This window comes from Hyperoodon ampullatus, assembly GCF_949752795.1.
Source record: "Hyperoodon ampullatus genome assembly, chromosome: 7".
NCBI classification, from domain to species: Eukaryota; Metazoa; Chordata; class Mammalia; order Artiodactyla; family Ziphiidae; genus Hyperoodon; species Hyperoodon ampullatus.
Window position 1 is genome coordinate 106,127,569 of NC_136920.1, and position 6,000 is coordinate 106,133,568.

The following is a 6,000-nucleotide window of genomic DNA, read 5'->3' on the forward strand; positions in this document are numbered from 1 at the left end:
TAATGTCTTGATGACTGTAGCTTTGTAGTATAGTCTGAAGTCAGGGAGCCTGATTCTCCAGCTCTGTTTTTCTTTCTCAAGATTGCTTTGGCTATTTGGGGTCTTTTGTGTTTCCATACAAATTGTAAAATTGCTTGTTCTAGTTCTGTGAAAAATGCCATTGGTAATTTGATAGGGATTACATTAAATCTGTATATTGCCTTGGGTAGTATAGTCATTTTGACAATATTCATTCTTCCAATCCAAGAACATGGTATGTCTTTCCATGTGTTTGTGTCATTTTTTATTTAGTTTTTTAATTAAGTTACTTATTTTTGACTGTGTTTGGTCTTTGTTGCTGTGCACAGGCTTTCCCTAGTTGCAGCGAGTGGGGGCTACTCTTCATTGTGGTGCATGGGTTTCTCATTGTGGTGGCTTTTCTTGCTGCAGACCAGGGCTATAGGCACGCGGGCTTCAGTAGTTGTGGCACACAAGCTCAGTAGTTGTGGCTTGTGGGCTTAGTTGCTCCGTGGACTGTGGGGTCTTCCCAGACCAGGGATCGAGCCCATGTTCCCTGCATTGGCCACTGCACCACCAGGGAAGCCCTCATCGTCAATTTCTTTCATCAGCGTCTTATAGTTTTCAGAGTACAGGCCTTTTGCCTCCTTAGGTAGATTTATATCTAGGTATTTTATTCTTTTTGATGTGATGGTAAATGGGATTATTTCCTTAATTTCTCTTTCTGATCTTTCATTGTTAGTGTATAGAAATGCAACAGATTTCTGTGTATTAAGTTTGTATTCTGCAAATTTACCAAATTCATTCATGAGCTCTAGTAGTTTTCTGGTTGCATCTTTAGGATTTTCTATGTATAATATCATGCCATCTGCAAACCAAGTTGGTCTTACTTCTTCTTTTCCAATTTGGATGGCTTTTATTTTTTTTTCTTCTCTGATTGCCCTGGCTTGGACTTCCAAAACTATGTTGAATAAATGTGGTGAGAGTGGACATCCTTGTCTTGTTCCTGATCTTAGAGGAAATACTTTCAGCTTTTCACTGTTAAGTATGATGTTAGCTGTGGGTTTGTCATATATAGTCTTTATTATGTTATGTTATAATAAAGGTATGTTCCCTATATGCTCACTTTCTGGAGAGTTTTTATCATTAATGGGTGTTGAATATATACTGTTCATCTCTGTTTGTTTGTTCTTTAAAGCTTCTAGCTCTTTATTAAACTTTTCTTGTATCCTTTCAGTCTGTGCCTCCATTCCTTTTCTGAGATCTTGGATCATCTTTACTATCATTACTCTGAATTCTTTTTCAGGTAGATTGCATACCTCTACTTCACTTAGCTGTTCTTCTGAGGTTTTATCTTGTTCCTTCATCTGGAACATCTTTCTCTGTCATCTCATTTTGTTTAACTTTCTCTGTTTGTGGTCTCTGTTCCTCAGGCTGCAGGACTGTAGTTCCTTTTTCTTTTGGTGTCTGACCCCTGGTGAGTGACACTGGTCTAGAAGGTGTGCAGCTTCCTGGTGGGAGGAAATGGTGCCTGCCCACTGGCGGGTGGAGCTGGGTCTTATCCCTTTGGTGGGAAGGGATGTGTTTAGAGCTGGCAGTGGGCTCAGAATGACTTTAGGCAGCCTGCCTGCTGATGGGTGTGGCTGTGTTCCCACCCTGTTGGTTGTTTGGCCTGAGCATCACAGTGCTGGAGCCTGCAGGCTGTTGCATGGGGCCAGATCTCATGCCAAAATGGTGTCCTCCAGGAGAGCTTACACCAATGAATATCTACTGGGGCCTCTACCACCAGTGCCCTCGCCCCCACAGTGAGCCATGACCACTCCCCATCTGCCAGAAGACCCTCCAAGAAATGTAGATAGGTCTGGCCCAGGCTTCTATGGAGTCACTGTTTTGTCCTGGGTCCCAATGCATGGGACCCACACACAATACCTTGTGTGTGACCTCCAAGAGTGGAGTCTCTGTTTCCCCCAGTTCTGTGGAGCTCCTGCATTCAAACTCCACTGGCCTTTCAACAGCAGATGTTTTGGAGGCTCCTCCACCTGATGCCAGAACCACAGGGTGAGGAGCATAATGTGGGACTCACAACTCTCACTCCTGTGGGAGAACCTCTGCAATATAGTTATTTTCTAGTTTGTGGGTCACCCATCTGGTAGATATGGGATTTGATTATATTGCAAAAGCACCCTTCCTATCATCTCGTTGTGGCTTCTTCTTTGTCTTTGGGTGTAGAATATCTTTTTTGGTAGGTTCAAGTCTTTTTTATTGATGGTTGTTCAGCAGTTAGTTGTGAATTTGTTTTTTTCATGAGAGGAGATGAGATCAATTTCTTCTGCTCTGCCATCTTGTCTCTTGCCCCTCTCAATCATATGGTTTTTATTCTTCAATTTGTTAATGTGGTATATCACATTGATTGGTTTGTGGGTACTGAACCATCCTTGCATCCCTGGGATAAATTCCACTTGAGTATGGTAAATGATCCTTTTAGACTGTTGGATTCAATTTGCTAATATTTTGTTGAGGTTTTTGCATCTATGTTCATCAGTGATATTGGCCTGTAATTTTATTTTTGTGTGATATCTTTGTCTAGTTTTGGTATCAGAGTGATGCTGACCTCATCAAATGAGTGCAGAAGCATTTTTTCCTCTGCAATTTTTTGGAATAGTTTGAGAAGGATAGGTGTCAACTTTTCTCTAAATGTTTGGTAGAATTCACCTCTAAAGCCATCTGGTGGCTGGACTTTTGTTTGTTGAGAGTTTTGCCAGTATTTTCTTTAATACATAGCTATTTCTGTAAATATTTCATGCATGCTTGAAAAAAATGTCTACATGTCAACTTAAGATTGTGGTTGCTTCTGGGAAAAGAGGGAGTGTTTTAGGATTTGGGAGTGGGAAAATGACCTTCAATTTTATAAGTGTTTTATTTATTAAAAAGCAAAATAAAGAGGAAAAATGTGTTCATTTTGAGTGGTGGGAATGTATATTATTCTTGTACTTTTGGGTCTTTTAGAAACAAATCCAAATTTTAATTAAAAACTGTTAGTGCCCACCCAGAGCCCAGATCATGGTTTCAAATACATTCTCCAGTTAAAGGAACCAGGGCTCCTTGGAAAAATGGTTGATTCTAGTGTTTGGGAAGGACATATACAAGGTAAGCCTGCTATGTCTTCTTGTGCCAGAAAGTAAGGAAGTGCTCAAAAGACAAACAACTGGGGATATATCAAATAAACACAGGAGCCAACTGAAAAAGCTCCTGATGGTCAAAGCAGAACAATTTGAGTAACAAAATAAAGTATTATTGGATAATAACTCAAAGTATAAAATAAATATCCATGACTACATACTGATATAAATAAATGACTGAATACATAAATAAATGTACATAAATCTTTCACACAAAAGAATTCCAAATAATTTCTGTAGATACCCTGTCCTCAAGGAGGTGGAGCATAACTCTTTACCCTTTAAATACAGGCTGGACATACAAGCATACCTTGTTTTATTGTGCTTCACTTTATTGTCTTCACAGATATTGCATTTTTTTTACAAATTGAAAGTTTGTGGAAATCCTGTGCTAAGTGAGTCTATTAGTGACATTTTTCCAGTAGCATTTCATTACTTTGTGTCTCTATGTCAGATTCTGGTAATTCTTACAATATTTCAATATTTTTCATTATTATTATATTTGTTATTGCAATCTGTGATTATGATCTTTGATGTTACTATTGTAATGTTTTGGGGCACCATGAACTGCTTCCACATAAGATGGCAAACAATTGATAAATGTTGTGCGTATCCTGATTGCTGCACCAACCAGCCATTCCCCTGTCTTTCTCCTGCTCCTTGGGCTTCACTATTCCCTGAGACGCAAGAATATTGAAATTAGGTCTGTTAATAACCTTACCGTGGCCTCTAAGTGTTCAAGTGAAAGGAAGAGTCACACATCTCTCACTTTAAATCAAAAGCTAGAAATGATTAAGCTTAGTGAGGAAGGACTGTTGAAACCAAGGTAGGCCAAAAGCTGAGCCTCTTGCATCGAACAGTTAGCTGAATTATGAATGCAAAGAAAAAGCTTTTGAAGGAAATTAAAAGTGCTACTCCAGTGAACACACAGATGATAAGAAAGTAAAACAGTCTCACTGCTGATATGGAGAAAATTTTAGTGATCTGGATAGAAGATCAAACCAGCCACAATACTCCCTTAAGCCAAAGCCTAATCCAGAGGAAGGTCCTAACTCTCCTCAATTCTATGAAGGTGAGGAAACTGCAGAAGAAAAGTTTGAAGCTAGCAGGGGTTTGTTCATGAGGTTTAAGGAAAGAAGCCATCTCTATAACATCAAAGTGAAAAATTCAGCAAGTGCTGACGTAGAAGCTGCAAAAAGTTATCCAAAAGATCTAGCTAAGATAATTCATGAATGTGGTTCCTCTAAGCAGGTTTTCAATGTAGACAAAACAGTCTTCTATTGGAAGAAGATGTCACCTAAGACTTTTACAGCTAGAGAGGAAAAGTCATTGCTTGGTGTCAAAGCTTCAAAGGACAAGCTGACTCTCTTGTTAGGGGTCAATGCAGCTGGTGACCTTAAGTTGAAGCCAGTGCTCATTTACCATTCGGAAAATCCTAGATCCCATAAGAATTAGGATAAATCTACTCTACCTGTGCTCTATAAATGGAACAACAAAGCCTGATGACAGCACATCTCTTTACAACATGGTTTACTGACTCTTTTAAGGCCACTGTTGAGACCTTCTGCTAGAAAAAAGGATTCCTTTGAATATATTACTGCTCATTGTCAATGCACCTGGTCACCCAAGAGCTCTGATGGAGATGTACAATGAGATTCACATTGTTTTCATGCCTGCCAAGACAACATCCATCCAGCAGTCCATGGGTCAAGGAGTCATTTCAACTTTAAAGTCTTATTATTTAAGAAATACGTTAGTAAGGCTATAGCCACCATAGATGATTCCTCTAGTGGATTTCAAAGTCAATTAAAAACCTTTTGGAAAGGATTCACCATTCTAGATGCTACTGAGAATGTTCATGATTAACAGGATTTTGGAAGAAGTTGATTCCAACTTTCATGGATGGCTTCGAGGGGTTGAAGACTTCAGTGGAGGAAGTAACTGAAAATATGGTGAAAACAGCAAGAGAACTAGAATTAGAAGTGAAGTCTGAGTCTGTGACTAAATCGCTTCAATCTCATAAAATTTGAATGGATGAGGAGTTGCAAAGAAAGTGGTTTCTTGGGATGGAATCAACTCCTGGTGAAGATGCTGTGAAGACTGTTGAAATGACAAAAATGGATTTAATAAACTTAGTTGATAAAGCAGTGGCAGGGCTTGGGAGGACTGACTCCAACTCTGAAAGAAGTTCTTCTGTGAGTAAAATGCCATCAAACAGCTACAGAGAAATTGTTCATGTAAGAAAGGGCCAAACGATGCACCAAACTTTGTTGTTGTCTTATTTTAAGAAATTGCCACAGCCACACCAACCTTTAGCAACCACCACCCTGATCAGTCAGCAGCCATCAACATCAAGGCAAGACCCTTCACCAGAAAAACACCTAAGGAGGGATATACCAGTAAATATCCAGTATTCCTCAAAACTCTCAAGATCAAAAACAAGGAAAATCTGGGAAGCTGTCTCCAGAGGAGACATGATTACTAAATGCAATGTGGTATCAAGGATGGGATCCTAGGAAAGAAAAAGGACATTAAGTTAAAACTAGGGAAATCTAGGAGGGATATGGGAAGATGGCAAAGAAGTAAGACACGGAGATCACCTTCTTCCCTACAGATATATCAAAAATACATCTACATGTTGAACAATTCCTTCAGAATGCCTACTGAATGCTAAGAAGACCTCAAACCTCCAAAAAGGCAGGAAAATCTCCATGTAACTGGGTAGGGCAAAAGAAAAAAAAGAGAGACAAAGGAATTGGGATGGGACCTGCATCTCTGGGAGGAAGCTGTGAAGGAGGAAAAGTTTCTGCATGCTGAGAAGTGC